Source organism: Alosa pseudoharengus, unplaced genomic scaffold, assembly GCF_046254945.1.
Source record: "Alosa pseudoharengus isolate Yale_2024_CS ecotype anadromous, Long Island Sound unplaced genomic scaffold, YU_APseudo_1.1 YU_APseudo_1.1_scf_1, whole genome shotgun sequence".
Lineage (NCBI taxonomy): Eukaryota > Metazoa > Chordata > Actinopteri > Clupeiformes > Clupeidae > Alosa > Alosa pseudoharengus.
Genome location: NW_027468564.1, coordinates 52006337 through 52023206, shown reverse-complemented (window position 1 = coordinate 52023206; position 16870 = coordinate 52006337). Strand labels below are relative to the sequence as shown.

The window sequence follows — 16870 nt, the reverse complement described above, 5'->3', positions numbered from 1 at the left end:
CCACCTCTGAGACAGCTTAAAATAAGTCGAGAGGACTCCTAACTCACTAAGACCTACTTACTGTAGGCTGCGCAAACCACAGGCCTTTTTTTGGGCAAGCCTGCATTCGAGGCAGGCCTTGAAGAATTTTATATAAATCCTGCGCTAACAGCAATCCTCCTACCCCCGCTACCACAGCTGTGGATAGTGTGGCATGCTCACGCTTTATGTCTCCTTCTTGCAAACTAGGCCTATAGCCCAACCATTTACGTCTTCAAAAATAACAACTTGCCAGATATGCCTTCATATCTTTGGGCTTTATTCAGCATTTTGTTCTTCCACTGGAAATTACTCTTCTACATTTGCTGCCTGCTGCATCCTTTCTGTTTGTATTGTTTAGAAAATGTTTGATGTCTTGAGTTAATGCATTAAACATTGTTTGCTGGTAACCAGCCACAAATAGCCTACAGATTCTTGCGTGCGTACATTCTCTATTCTCTCCAAAATGTGCCCGTTTTATAGGCTGGCCAAGTGCGTAATTCTGCGGCATAAAGAAGATGTATTTGTTTATTGTACAGAAAAATAAAAATAACCTGTCAAGCAGTCAATTGACTACATTGCAGTCAATAAGTAGGGCAAATTAATATACGAAACCAAAACGTGGGTCATAGTTGTCTAAGCCTCTGCTGTGAGGCCAAACCCATGAACAAAGACGCATTGATATCTGCAATAGAGTTTTTTTTGGCGAAACAAACTCACAGCTGAACGTTGCAATAAATACATAGACCATTTGGACAAAGTCATCAACAGAGTCATAGCACTGAAGGGAGAGGCAACTGGCATGTGATCTCCCCACGGGCCAATGGATGTACAAGTTTTCTCCTGTGCCTACGATATTTAATCCAGTGTTTTGGCAACAAATGTCAAACAAATAACTGGCGTCAGTGACGTCTTTGACATGAAGATCCCTGGAACTATGTTTCTACTAGCATTCTACCACAGGTCGAGAGGTGTACTGTAGTTGTAACTACACAACTTTACGATAGTGGTTGCGAACGTTCGTTATGGTTTTGGGAAACACTAACGTAGTGTAACGATGCATTGGACTATGTAAGTTCCAAATATGAATGTAATTCTGTGGCATAAAGCATACGTGGGTCATAGTTGTCTAAGCCTCGCAGAAGCCTACCCAAGGCTACAGATTAATTCTGAACAGTTATTTCTCTACTGGCTCAATTATCACACCACTGGATTTGCGTAGATGGGTACCCCCAACACTGACAATAATGTAGACAGCAAATTTCGATTTTGATTTTCCGTGTAGTCAAGCCTTAAGCCATACCCAAGTAGCCTAAATCGAGGTAAATTGAGCTTTTTCAGAAGGGGCGGCAGGCAGAGCGATGTACAGTGGCAGAGCGACGCACAGTGGCTGAAAGTGGTACTAAAGCTTCACGCAGCTTCACGCCTCGTAATGCGCGACTGAAGTGGCCATTTGAAAGCGATGCCCACTGTAGGTTTTCAAAAATAGCACAAAGAGAGGCCAATCACTTGTCTATAAATCTCGCATGAAATCGACGATAGTCTCACTCCAGACTATGGGACCCCCGGAAAAAAAACTCCTCGGATCAACACGATTCACATGAATGACATATTATGATTCCAAAACGGCGATTTTCGCCGAAAGGTGACTTCCCAAGTTAGCAGCGCCTTGTGTTTCCAAGGATGCAGTGTGTGAAGAAATGGCCGCGACACCCTGTGAGTTTTACACGCCTGTTTCGGCTGGGATGAAGGCCGAATGCATTAAACCACCTCTGCAACGGTCTGAGGAGACCCAATGGAACCACCACTGTTGCTGCCACTATGGTTCCCAGCAACCTCTGAAACTGTGCCATCTCCAGTCTCCTGCCAAGGTGGAACTGACTCACTAGAGTTAAAAGTTTCAACACCCTCTGAGGGGTGAGTGAGGCGGACATTGTGACTGAATTGAGACGCAACCCCACAAATGTTACATCGTGTGTGGGAATGAGGTTGCTCTTGTCCAGGTTCACCCTGAACCCCAGGTTCTGCACATGCTGGATGACCCTCTGTGTGTTGTTCAAAACCTTTCTTTTAGTAAACTCTGTGTGCACCAACGATGTTCTCAATGCTCGAGTTCATGTGTAGAGACACTGATGATACTTCGATTAAAGTTTCATGTTGTGTCGAGCCTTCTTAGTGTTTGAAAAATAGCGATTTTGACGCGATTAATTCAAAAAAGTAGTGGCCTACCCTATAGGATTTCCATTCAAAAGGTCATTTCACCCGAAAACGACAACGCATATAAGCTTAAAAGTGGCGCTTTGGACATACTTATGCATTTATATGAAAGTTTGACTTGGGTACATTCACAAAACACCATATGATGCATTTTGGCGAGAGTTACGCAGATGAAACGTGTGACTGTTTGCTAATAAGATGCACGCTTGCTTGTTATGGGCATGATGCAGAGAAACAAAGGTTCAAAGGAACTCCAATGATTTTAAACCTCAAACTGTGCCCTCCCACCCGGAAATAAATGTTTGCCTATGGATCTAGGCCAGACTCTGCGAAATCAGAGAGTCTGGTTTCCAGGCTAATGGTTCTATATCAGGGGCTTATAAATCTCTACCCCTCCCTCCTCTGGGAACTGCTGATCATAACTATCCTCCTTGCACCTGAATATGTACCAGTTGCCAAGACAAGAGAGAAAGTGGTTAAATCTATAAAACAGTGGACTGAGCAAAGTATTGATGAACAATACTGAGGGCATGTTTTGAGTGTACATCTTGGGACATATTTTTACAACCTGATCTCACCCTAAATGAGCAGGCTGACAGTGATTCATCAAGCTAAAGCAGCGTATAAAAGCAAGATCGAAGAGATCGAAATTCACACAAGGTAATCTCCAGGAGGCCTGGCAGGGTATTAAGACAATGGCAGCAGTCAACACTGTGCCTGACTTCAGACCTGTGTGTGTGGCTGGCAACAGTGATGAATCCCTCCCCAGTGAGCTTAAGTCTTTTTACACCAGGTTTGAGAAAGATCAACAGTCTCAGTTGGCGGATATCATCAGGGGCTTGACCCCGAGTGACCCCATCATCATTACTGTTGAGTCTGTGGTGGAATGTTTGAAAAAGACACAGATCAAGAAAGCTCCTGGTCCAGATCACATCTGCGGTTACACACTGAAATACTGTGCTGAGCAACTTGGAGGAGTTTTCCAGCAGATATTCCAGAGGTCTCTATCTACTGCCAATGTCCCACAGTCATGGAAACACTCAACAATCATTCCCATTCCCAAGAAGAGCAGCCTTAAAGTCCTGAATGACCTAAGACCCATAGCCCTCACCTCTCTTGTTATGAAGGCCTCTGAGAGGATTGTGAAAGCTCACATTATCAGCGCCACAGCTTCAAAGATGGATCCTCTTCAGTTTGCATATCGTGCCAAAAGAGGGGTGGATGATGCCAAAATCTACATATTGAATGCCATCCATGTAGAAAGCCCAAATTCTTTTGCCCGGCCCCTATTTGCGGATTTCTCATCTGCCTTTAACACCATTCAACCTCACATGCTGGCTAAAATACGTATGGACTATTTCAACCTGGATCATCAGCTAATTCTGTGGATTACAGACTTTCTGACCTAAAGAACACAGACGGTGCTGGTCAACAAGAGGTTCTCTAACATCAGATACACGTCCACTGGCTCACCCCAGGGTTGTGTCCTCTCACCACTTCTTTTCATCTTGTACACAGATGACTGTAGAAGCCGCCATGCTGATCATCATCTTGTGAAGTTTGATGACGATACTGTTCTCCTTTCCCTTGTACATGGTTCTGTCCAAGATCACGGGCCTGTCCTCAGTGTGTTTGTGGAATGGTGTGATAGCTCCTTTTTGGAGCTAGATGTTACAAAGTCCAAGGAGATGTTCATTGACTTCACTAAGCATGGAGGAAGCAGGACTGCAACTACAATCCATGGGGAACCAGTGGAAGTTGTACATGAATATAAATTCTTGGGCACTGTCATTGATGACAAACTGCATTTTGACTCTAATACAGATTATTAAAAAATGTCAACAGAGGCAGTATTTCTTGAGGAAGCTTTACTCCTTTGGAGTGAACAGGAAGATCCTCAGCATTTTTTACACCTCCTTTATTGAAAGTATACTGACCTTTTCATCCATGTGCTGGTTTCGTTCCCTCTCAGTCAAAAATAAGAAACACCTCCAGAGCATTGTGAACACGTTCTAAAATCATTGGCCACCCTCTTCAGTCTCTGACATCACTGCACGACAAGGCAACATTAAGGAAAGCCAACTGCATCCTAGAAGACTCTACCCATGTCCTACACAGAGTTTTTGAATGGCTGCCCTCTGGCAGGCGTCTGCGCTGTCCTCTGGCTAGGACTAACAGGAGGAAGGCCACCTTTACTTTTGAGGCTATTCACCTTTTGAACTTGCGCCGCCGTGTCAAACAGGCCCTGAGAGCCGGGGTGAAACACCTTACCAGGCACCACCCGTATTTTAACAAGGTCCTTTCTCACCCCTTCTGGGAGAGAGGTGTGTGCTAGCCAAACCTGCCTGCGTGCCATCACCGCAGTGGACATAGCGGCACCAACATCCCTGGTGAGCTGGGTATGGGCGATAAGAACGTAGTCAACCAGCGACATTGTGTCCTGATCTTCAAGGTCAAGAGACTTCCTGATCGCTGCCAACAAAATAGCCAGTGCACTACCAGAGCGTGCCGCTTGAGCTGCTGCATTGTAAGACTGACACACTAGGGTGTCAGTTTTACGACACTCCTTGACCGGGCACCTGGGGTCTGCAGTCACCCGAGCTGGCCCCAATGACGTGAGCACTGCCATCTCTCTCTCAACTGGCGGCATGTCAGTCAGCCCAGAGTCTGACTCAAACTGGTCCTTTATCAAAGCGCGACATCCTGCGTTAACCTGTGGTGGACCAGCAGGGTTGCCCCATGACCTTCTGAGCATCTGCAGATAATCTGCTGCAACCGGGACCACAGTTGCCGGACGGGCCATGGGAATGCCAGCCCAGACACCTAGAGCTGGAGCCGGGGCTTCAACTGGCCCGCTCAAACCCACAAGTTTGGCTGCCGACAGGACCCTGGATAAGACATCAGCCGTCGAGAGCTCGCTATCTCCTAGGTCCACCTGGACGGAGCCTGCTTGAGACAACGACGATGTGTGCTCCTCCTGCACAGACGGCCTGTTAGAGTCGAGGAGGGAGCCCTGTGCGTACAAGGACAAAACGTCCGCCTGCTCCACACTCTCCCCCTGATACGAGGGCAAGTCATCGTGGGATGACCTGCCCGGTTTACTGGAACCACCGCCTGCAGGAAGGTGCCAAGCCTCCATCATGCCCATCCTCTCTGAGAGACCCTTTATAGCGGCCAAAATCTCAGAGTGGGATTCCGCTTGGGGCGCACAGGTTCCTCCCCGTCGCCTCTTAGTGGCAGGTGCTGCTAAACTGTGTGCCTGTGCTCTCTCGGGGGAGTGTGCACGCGCACGCTTTCTGTGCCCGCCAGCCCCGTCTGTTATCTCTGACTAAAGGCGGCGGATGAGGAGCCCCTGAGCCTTCCGGCTGCTCCAAACTCTCAGCCCTACACGCACGCTCCTCCAGGGGAAGATCAAGTGCAGCTATGCAAGGATTCTCCACATCTTCCCTCACATGTGCCACCCCTAAACAGGTGAGGCATTCCCTATGGCCATCACGAGGGTCCATAGGCGCCAGGCAACTCCAGCAGGACTGGGAGACCATTTTGCCTGGAAGCAATATAAAATACAAACACACCAAAGTCTTGCCTTACCGTGTGTAGGAACCAGACAGATAAGACTGGCGAGTACCGCTCAAACGGGAAAACGTGAAGGCCCGTAGACTTGTGGCCAAGCAAGCTGCAACCCACCGCGCGCGACAAGCCGTATAGGCCAGCAAACTGAGAGACTTACAATGCACGAACACACCGCTCGGACAGTGACAATCGCTATACTTACTACCCCATAACCAGAGAAGACTTACTGTGCGCGAACACACTGCTTTCTTTATTCCTGCTATGTACAGACCGCTGATGCTGCAGGACCAACAAGGTTTAACATGCACGAATGCACTGCTTTATGAAACAAACCTTACACTTAATACTTACTTTACACAACTTTCAAACTCTATACTTACTATCTAGCAACAAAAGGCTTACTGTGCGCGAACACACCGCTTCCTTCACTCCAGCTATCTGAACAGGCTGTGCAAGAACAACAACAAAAACTCACTGTGCGCAAATGCACCCGCAACATAAACAAGTAGCCCACACTGTGCGCGTACACACCAGGGAGATGCGAATAAACTTTGCACTCTGTGCGCAAACGCACGAGCGAAGTCAGCAAGCAGTCAAACAATAGACTAGCTGGAATAATTCAACAAATGTCTACAAGAACATGCAGCGGCCTTAAATTATCAACAACACAGATGAACCACACAATCCACAGGGGCACTAGGGCCTGTACAGAAGCAATTGATTGATTACGAGTCTAATAGGGTTTCTTATCAACCACACACTTACCAGTCTCGGGTTTCAGCGAGAAAGGCAAAGAGGAAGTGGCTTGCTCACCCGGATGATAATATAGACAGTGAGCCAAGCCCCTCAGGTCAGTCACGACGTGACATTGTTGACATTAGGTCTCGCAGATAGGTAGAAGGATGGTAGACCGTGGTGACGATCTAGATAGATAGATAGATAGATAGATAGATACTTTATTGATCCCCAAAGGGGAATTCAAGGTCTCAGTAGGTGTAGCGGTCTGAGGGAGGTCGAAATAGATCATGACTTATTAATGTTTTGAAAAATGAATTTATAGCATTTTGGAAAAGAGTTCTTTATTTACAGTACAGTTAGAGATATTGAAATATGTCAATATGTCCCCCATGGACATAATTCTAGATCCAAATGTCAAACATGTGAGAATGTGCATGTACACTATTTGGTATTCACCTTATTCCGCCATGCCCAGGGTAGGAATTTCACGGCGGCCACGACGGCCATGGCCGTCGTAGCCCCTTGCATTGGCCGTGAGGCCCCTTTGAAAATCAGAGGTTTACAGGCCACGGTGGCCTTGGTGCCCCGTTATTTCAATATTCTGCTTTGCGTCCTACTAATAGCGATTTTTATTTAGCCTGTGGCCTGTCAAAATAATCTTAGCATTCACAGCGCAAATTAATTTAGTCTTTTACGCAGTGGAGAAAGTGACAGCGCAAGAAAGAAAGTGCGTCCAAATTCACCCATTCTTCTCAGTTGAACTACTCGCGAAGTAGCCTATTCATCACACAGACATCACAAGTATCACATGAAAGAGCTTTTTCTCAGCTTTTAAATGATGTTAGCCGATAATTGCTGTGTTGAACGGTTCGTGAGAAAAGTAAATAATATAATTCAATTTAATCATACATTCTACTGAAGGTTTTGCGTCCCATGATCTCCCTACCCATTCATCTCGGTGGAATACTTCACGAACCCTTCTTTTAACACATGACAAACCATATATCAGAATAAACAGCAAACCTTACCGAACACAAAAGTGTAAAGCAGTCCCCTGTACAGTTAGCCGTTCCAGAGTAATCTAGTTTTGAATTTGCAGTAAATTTCGACATGCATGGATGTCTCCAAATTTGGGCTTTACATTTTACAATGTGTTTAAATTGTTCCACATGATTTCATAACGGGCCAAATACAAAATAAATGTTACAAATATCGCCTATATTGGTAAATCATAGGACAGCTGACTAAGAGTTTGTGAAAGTAGCCTTAATGATCATAAAATGCTAAGCATGCATCTAGGCTATTTGAGTTTCTTAAAGCTGAGCTGTGCTTAAATTGTTCAATACATGATTTCATAACAGGCCAAATATAAAATAAATGTTATATATAGCCTAGATATCTGCAAATATTAGATGATCAGATGATTTACAGTTCTATGTAATATGTCATGTTTCATGTTTTTGTAATGTTTCATACAGTGATGCAGGTCTACTGCAGTGAATAGGCTAAATACAACTTTGATCATTTTTATAGCCTACTACTGTATATTTAACTTTGGCCTTGGTGCCCTGACATGTGGCCTTTGTGCCCCCCACCAAATATGCCCAACTGAAGGCCAAGTGGCCTTGCCCCCAGAATGGTGAAATTCCAAGCCTGGCCATGCCCATTTTAGAAATAGGCAATATTTTCTTCCACCTTGTGCTCAACATTCCGGTCGGCTAGTTTATAGTTAGCTTCATTGGGATAACACGGCAGAAGAGGATGGAGAGGCTATCTTGGGAGGAAACAAAAAATGCCATAAGGAGGTCAGATTGCAATATTGTACTCCGCCACCAAAGGCTATTCACCTTTACGAGTATCGGAACGTCTAGTGATGCACCGATATTGAAATTCTGGGCCGATACCGATATTTAACATTTCACTTTGGCCGATAATGATACAGATACCAATACCCAGATAGCAAACATACACTGGGACGGAACTGGACCCCAACTACCACAACGTCCGGCACGGATCTGCATAATGGACCTGATCCGGCGTCCAAACGCACATCGGTCCAAAATTGGTCTGGATCCGTTTGACGGATCTGGTGCCAATAAGGGCTAAGACTGGCCCAGTTCCATATGATAGTCTGTGTTACTGACGTGTTCCAGATCTGTTTATCATATGCAATACGACACAAAATAAACATTAGCCATTTATTCCTTTTCGAAAATAGGTCAAAAAAGTCACAATTACACTCGTTTTTTTATCATCAGTAATCCTGTTAGCGTTATCACTGTTTTTCCAAAATAGTTATTGTGATGGCTGTTTTGCTCAAGCTAAGCTAGTATATTGCTGGAAAATAATAGTATAACCTTACAGTAAAGTTATCAATCGCTCGGCTGCTTGTTGTTGTCTCTGAATAAACCAACAGAGATAAAAAGCAGATAGCCTACCTTGAAAAGTTGGCTGCGTCCTAGTCCAACCCCAGGCTGACAAATCATGTCAAAAGATTGATAGTGAGCAAACCAAAGATCCTTGATTATGTTACTGCTTGGACTTCTGCATGCGTGGCAAGAATATGGGGTTGTCTCATAGCACTGTCAGATCTGACACAAACAACAATTGACTACTTTTACCACTGCTAGGTAATAATAAAAATAATGAAACGAGCATATGATCAATATTGAGCCAACTATATCTTCTTTTCCAGCCTTACTGTAGAAATGAAGTAGCCATGGGAACATAGTGCACCCCCATGGTTTCTAAATTTGTGCCATTCCAAGATACCTTTTTTTTTCTTTAGCAGCCAGTTGACAATGAAGCAGGGAAAGCACAGTCAATTTAGCAAACCAGCACCTTAATTAATGTCATTACCACCTGGGTCTGCTGTGAAAAAATGGTCCTTCGGCTCATATCCGTAATCCAGGTTTGGGCCAAATCAGCGTTTTGTATTTTAAACGCATCTCCTGACTTCCAGTTGAGGTGCGAAAATCGGACCTGGGACAAATCTGTGAACCGGTGATAAAACAGCATTGCTAGCAGAGCTGAAACCTCTATTAGGAGCAGATCCGCCCCACAGTCAGATACCGTATGTCGGCTACAAGCGGATCTAAAGGCTTTTATGCGGATCCGGCCCAAAGGAAATTGCTATCTGGGTACCGATATTTTTATTGACATTTTTTTAGAAATGCATGTGTGTGCGATTCTTCCGAGCCTGACCTTCCTCTGTGTGTATTATGTAGGACCTAGGAGTTGGAGCATGTTGAACAACAGTCCCTCGAGTCTTCTCTCGGAGTAGCCACACATTTTGGCCAGGGCGTAGGGCTGGACAAGGACGGGGCCGATGACGATGACGACGATTGTAGATACGCTGTTGTTTCTCCTTTTCCCGTGTCTCCACCTTTCTGACTCCTTTAATGTTTGGCCAACGACGGTTGAGATGTACTGGGAGCTGCAGTATAGTGGTTCGTAGTTGTCTCCTCATGCGGAGTTGGACGGGGGAATAGCCATTGTCCAGAGGTTTGGCTCTGTATGTCAACAAGACCTTAGTTTTCTCGCTTCCACCTTTCCACAGACCTTTTACAGTGGCCATGGCCCGTTCCGCCTCCCCATTAGCTTGCGGGTATCTTGGGCTGCTGGTAATATGCATAAACCCATATTCTTTGGCGAAATCTTTGAAGAGTGTGCAGTTGTACTCTCGGCCCATTGTCTGATACCACTGTCTGTGGAATTCCATGTCGGCTGAAGGTTTCTTTGAAGGCTGCGATCACTGTATTGGCAGAGGCAACATTGAGTTGGGTCACTTCAATGTAACGTGAGAAATAGTAAATTAATAGGAGATAAATCTTTTTCTCCCAAAAGAATAAATCTGACCCAACCCGCAGCCAGTTGGGAACAGATGTTGCAGATTGTCTTTATCCTCTTGCGTGGTTGCATGATGAACGGGGGCTCTTGACAGAGTGTCCGCTGTTAGCTTCTTACCAGGAATGTGCACAATGTCGAAGTTGAACTTCAGCAGCCTCAAGCGAAATCTCAGGACTCTTGGTGGAAGCTCATCTAGTGCTTTAGTGCTCAGTAGGGGTACTAGTGGCTTATGGTCTGTCTCCAGACTAAACTTCAGACCTAGGAGATAGGAGGACAGGCGTTCACAGGCCCACGTGGCAGCCAACGCCTCCTTCTCTATCTGAGCATACTGTTTTTCAGCATCTGACAAGCCTCTGGAGATATATACGATGGGCTTCCACCTTCCATCAGTCTGGCGTTGGGACAAGACGCCCCCTAGGCCAAAAGATGAGGCATCTGCTGAGACACATGTGTCTGCTGTCAGTGAGTTAGGAGCTAATGCACATGGTGAGCTCAGCTCCGTCTTCAGTTTCAGAAAAGCCTCTTTTTGTGGTGCTCCCCAACACCAGTCATTCGTGTTACTCAGAAGGTCTTTGAGAGGACGTGTACATGAAGCGAGGTGAGGCAAAAATTTCCTAGATAGTTCGCCATGCCCATCACTCTCCTCACGCCTTCCACATCCTTCGGTTCTGGCATCTCCAAAATGGCCCTGATTTTGCCCGGATCCAGAGCCACGCCCTCGGCTAAGAAACATGATATTGTCCTTGGCAAACTCACATTTATCTTTCAGGGTCAGGCCCTCCTCTCTGAGTCTGCTTAGGACCTGGTGTAGACGTGTGTCATGCTGCTGGCTGTCTTCTCCGTACACCAATATGTCGTCTGCGTAGAATACAACACCGTCACAGCCTTCTAGCATTTGTGACATCCACCGTTGGAAGTGCTCGGGTGCCGAAGTAATTACGAACGGGAGACGTTTAAATGCAAACGGCATCATGAATGTTGTCAGGAGTGAGCTCTCTTCCCACCCATTCAGACGCGTCAAGTCCACACACAGTCTTATCCTGCCCTGAGTCTTGGGGACTATAACCATGCCCGCACACCATGGTGTGGGCTGCGTCACTTTAAAAATCACACCCATGTCTTCCATGCACTTAAGCTCTGCTCGCACTCGGTCATGCATTGGCAATGGCACTCACCGAGGGGTAGACAGTGCATATGGAACGGCTCCTGGCTCCAATTCGATTCTGTAGGGCTCCTTTAGTTTCCCTAAGCCATGAAACACTGTGGGGTACAAGGCAACAAAGTCCTGCTTTTCAACTTGCACTGTGTGGAGACGCTGTATTAGAGTAAGAGCATCGATTGCAGGGAGGCCTAATAAAGGCCTTGTCAGTCCCTCGATCACATAAATGTGTTGCTCAGTAGCTCTGTTTTTAATGCTAAGTTTTCCTTTAAAGCATCCTCTCATGTCTAGTTGTGATTTCCTGGTCCATGTAGCACTTTACCTGGGGGCTGCAGCAATCCATGTCGTTTTTGGAAAAAAAATTAGCTAGGAATTGCAGTCACTGCTGCTCCAGTGTCCAATTTAAACACAGTCTTTTCCCCATTCAGCTTTAGTAATTCGTTCCACTTACTGGAACCCCCTGATGACATTTCTCCAAGGAAAGCGAAGTCCTCTTCATCATCATCATCATCATCAATTTGTGCCTGCGTAATATTGTAGACTCCTTTATTTGTCATGCATTTAGCGGTGAAATGGCCTCTCTTGTGTCAGGTTCTACACTCTTATCCCGTGCAGGACAGTCTTTCCATGTTTCTTAGCATGTCCACATCTTCCACATCCCATTGATTGACTGTCGTTTGACTGTTTCGACGCCATTTTATCTTTGCCTGTCCACTCACGGCCCCTGAAACTCACTTTAGTCATAGCTTTTTCCAGTGTTAGCTCTGCATCTAATTGCAGGTTTTCTGAGAGCTTAGCATCTCGGATGCCAACTACAATTCTGTCTCTTATTATTTTTCTCAGTCCTCTAAATTCACAAGATTAAGCTAGCGCATGCACTGCCATTAAAAAGGACTCCACTGACTCACCAAGTTCTTGGTTTCGGCTATTGAAGCGCGCCCTTTCATAAATGATTTCCGTTTACTCACACAATGCTTGTTGAATGCTTCGGTAACGTCTTTGTAAGTTTTCTTCTGACCTTCAGTTAATGGCAGCATGTTCAAGATATCTTCAGCGTCATCTACCGCTGCATACATGAATGCGTTGACTTGGAATTCCTCTGTCTGTTTATTCAGTCCCGGCGCTCGAAGCGCTTTTTCCACTTCAGTCACTCATTGATGTTGCTAAAATTCAACTTGCCTGGTGGTGCTAGCTGTGGCACCGCGGACAGGACCGCCACCGCATTTCTGTCCATGTCTTCACGATTGCTTTCCTTTTTCTTTTTTCTTCTGGATTGCTTTGACATTCAGGTTCACTTCGGCTGTAAATCTGTCACTTCTGACACCATGTTATGTTAAGGTTATTTCTGATTCAGTAGACAATGATGACACCAGGTTCAAGCATGAGTCATTTACTCTAGAACTCCTGAAACTTCCTGTGTCCCCCTAACAGGGGTCCGTGTACAAACAAGCATGTCACATGTAAACCCTGTTTACAAAACATTAGCAACAGCCCCAGTACTTACCTTCTACAACGCCAACAAGCCCACCATCGTGTCAGCAGACGCCAGCAGCTACGGGCTGGGGGGTGTTCTACTCCAGCATGGAGATCACTGGAAACCTGTTGCCTACTGCTCCAGACGATTAACCAACGCGGAGAAAAGGTACACGCAAATCGAGAAGGAGTGCCTTGTTTGGGCCTGTGGACATTTTGACAAATACCTATACGGACAGCTTTAGGCTTGTGACGGATCACAAACCATTTGTACCTCTTATGAACAGCAAGGACCTAGACTGTGTCCCGATCAGGTGCCAGAGGCTGCTGATGAGATTAATGCCGTTCAATGCCACAGCAGAGCATACACCTGGTTAGACATTAGCTGTAGCAGATGCGCTATCTAGGGGCCCAGAGCAATGTCAGGGGGATGGGGTTTGTCATGAGGAGGTGGCAGCACACATTGAGGCCGTCATTGGCCAGGTCCCAGCCACACCACACCGGATGTTAGAGTTAAAACAGCACACAGCAAATGAAAGGCAGCTCCAGACTGTCATAGGGTTCATTAGGAGTGGGTGGCCTGATTTTGTAAGTAAGGTGCCGGAAGCAGTCAAAGATTTCTATCAAGTGAGGGGAGAACTATCCGAGATAGATGGTTTAGTCATAAGAGGCCAGCGCATTGTTTTTCCCAAAGAAATGAGGGAAGTCATACTAAGGAGAATCTATAACGGGCATCAAGGCCTAAAGTGCAGAGAGAGAGCTTACCAATCAGTATGGTGGCCTGGAATAGGTGACGAGATAGTGAGAACAGTACAGCAGTGTGCTTTTTGCAGAGAAAACAAAATCACTCAGAGAAAGGAGCCGTTAATGCCCAGTGAGCTCCAGTGTTGGGCAAGTTACTTTTAAAAAGTAATTAGTTACAGTTACTAGTTACTTCTTCCAAAAAGTAACTAAATTACTTACTCAGTTACAAATTATAAAAGTAACTAGTTACTTCAGAAAGTAACTAATGCGTTACTTTCAAGTACATTTTTAAATGCTCAAATGTGACCCCACCTCCACCCTCTTTAACGTAACTTAAAATACATGTGCATGTTCAGTATAAATCTGAATATTATAATGTAATGGACACTTAATACAAAACATTATTAACAGAAACAATGTACACAAATCTAAACTATTGCTGCAGCCAAGTAGCGGCAAGCCTATTTCTACAACCGCAGGAATGGAGTGGAGATAGTATGCAGTAATTGGTGCTTTTACGATAGATGATATGCGGCGGTAGCCGCTGTTTTGTATGGAGATATATTTTAGAGACAGACTGGCCATCCTCAGCACAGTAGGCCTATGCCCAGACATGTGGACTCGAGTCACATGACTTAAACTCGAGTCAGACTCGAGTCATGATTTTAATGACTTCAGACTTGACTTGATAAAATTCGGCATGACTTGCGACTCGACTTGGACTTGAATACTATTCACTCGAGACTTGACTCGGACTTTGCCTCTTTGACTTGTGATGACTTGACATGTCTCGAATCAAAAACTAAATTTCCTGATCGTGGACCAGTCACCCCAGAGACGCTTTCCCTTCGCGACTAAAAAAAAAGATAAAAATATCGGACAAGCAGCCAGAGCGCAGTTCAGTGCTGCCGCTACCCCCACACGCGTTACGCACTGTAGGACCAACATTTAGCCAATCACTAGTAGCTTTACTGCAAACTGATTTGCACTCTTGTTAGAGAACGTTTAATGTCAAAATGCACTAACAGCATGTTACATAAAGATGATACTTTTCGAGTCCTCTCCATTAAGATCCAACTTGAACTTATGCTAGCCTACTGCATTTAATTGAGAACGCATCTAAGCACGCACGAGAGGGAGAGAAAACGAGTAGGTTCCAGCTGGCTTGTCATTGTTAACGATGATTGATATCTTCTTTTAAGTATAAGAAACGTATAAAAGGAAATCGTAAAGGCAACAAATACGAGACTAGAGGAGATTGCGAATTTATCCGGTTCTAACTAGCCTACTGTTATAAACTATGAGATCCAGTCACTATGACATACTAGCTGCACTCACTGTGATTTGGAAAGTGGACAAGAATATGAAGAGTTGTCTTTGCCTTTGTGTAATAGAACTGGTGAGTCTTGAAGTTTTTGTGGACTAGCCATAGGCTATATTTAAATGGAGCTGGTAAAAAAAGATCATTATGAGAATGTGTGGACAGTGGCACACAATGGGCTTAAAGTGCACCATTTACAAATGAAATAAACAGCATCAAATGTGTAGTATTTCTTAAGAAATTAATACTTTAAAACAAAATGACTGTCATTATTATCTTTTAAATAATATAAAGTGTTGACCTTGGCTTCCCTTATGAGTTGCCACTGGCAGACAGCCTAATAAATTGTTTGCAGGCAAATCTGTGGCCTTGCGCAGTGAAATACCATCAGTCAAATTATTACTCATCCTTACAGTGGGCTCCGCAATTTGGAAAAACAATATATATATTTGCAGCTGTGCTGAGTGTCTTGTAGCTATCCGTTTTGTACAGATTACTCAGGTATGCACATGTGTATATTACACAGGTATGCGCATGCATATGTCGTAAAAGATTACAAGACAGAAACATTGAACATATTTTAATCTGTATTTATAAAAAAAATACTGTGGATTAGATGGAAGTGCTAAAATTATGATCGATAGTCTAATAATGGCATTATTAAGTGAAGAGTACCTGATGACTTGTTCAGGACTTGAAAAAGATTGGGACTTGGACTTGGACTCGACTTGCCCTTCTCTGTATTTACTTGGGACTTGAGTTGGACTTGACCGGCTAAGACTTGGGACTTACTTGTGACTTGCCAAACAGTGACTTGGTCCCACCTCTGCCTATGCCAATACATAACTGTCATAATATATTCTTATAAAGTGCTTACTTTATTTTTACCCAATGCATTATCTGATTATTTACTGTCTAAAATGCTAAAACTAAAACACTTACTACGGGACGTATTTGCTTACAGAGCCAACAGGTCTACAGAGGATGCCATCTCAAACCTCATGCACACCACCTTAACTCACCTGGAGGAGGGGAATGGGAATTATGTGAGGATGCTGTTCATTGACTTTAGTTCAGCATTCAACACGATAGTACCTCTCACCTTGGTCACAAAGATGAAGGCCTTAGGACTGAACACCACCCTGTGTCACTGGATATTTGACTTCCTCACCAACCGTTCACAAGTGGTTAGAGTGGGGGGTCTGACATCTGACTCATTAACCATCAGCACTGGTGCTCCCCAAGGCTGTGTTTTGAGTCCACTGCTGTACAACATCTACACACATGACTGCAAAGCCAACAGTAGTCATACCTCCATCATCAAGTTTGCAGATGACACAGTGATCTTGGGCCTGATTAGTAACAACAATGAACAGCTCTACTTGGATCAGGTTGATGAGGTGGCACAGTGGTGTCAATCTAACAGCTTGACACTGAATATCAATAAAACCAAGGAAATGGTAGTGGATTACAGAAGGAAGCAGCAGAACTACAGTTACACCCCACTAATGATCAGCGGGCAACCTGTAGAGAGAGTCACAAGTTTTAAATACCTTGGTGTCCACATTACTGAAGACTTAACATGGACTGTTAACACTCAACATGTTCTGAAGAAGTCCAGACAACGACTCTACTTCCTTCGTCAGCTAAGGAAATTCAAAGTTTCTACATCCATCATGAAGGCCTTCTACACTTCAGCGGTTGAGAGTGTTCTAACTGGTAGCATCATCACCTGGTATGGGAACTCCACAGTTAGAGATTGTAGTACTCTGCAGAGA

At 44.8% G+C, this 16870-nt stretch overlaps 1 protein-coding gene across 4 annotated transcripts in view; it reads left to right on the top strand.

Moving 5' to 3' along the window:
- Window positions 1-16870, top strand: part of LOC143111275 (uncharacterized) — a 44454-nt gene that overhangs the window by 10014 nt on the left and 17570 nt on the right. The window contains exon 6 of one of the 4 annotated variants that reach the window (XR_012984532.1): window positions 16057-16133. The exons of the other annotated variants lie outside the window; for them this stretch is intronic. The gene's annotated coding sequence lies outside the window, so the exon portion shown is untranslated. Of the gene's footprint in view, window positions 1-16056; window positions 16134-16870 lie in introns of those variants that run through there. 4 annotated transcript variants of the gene reach the window in all.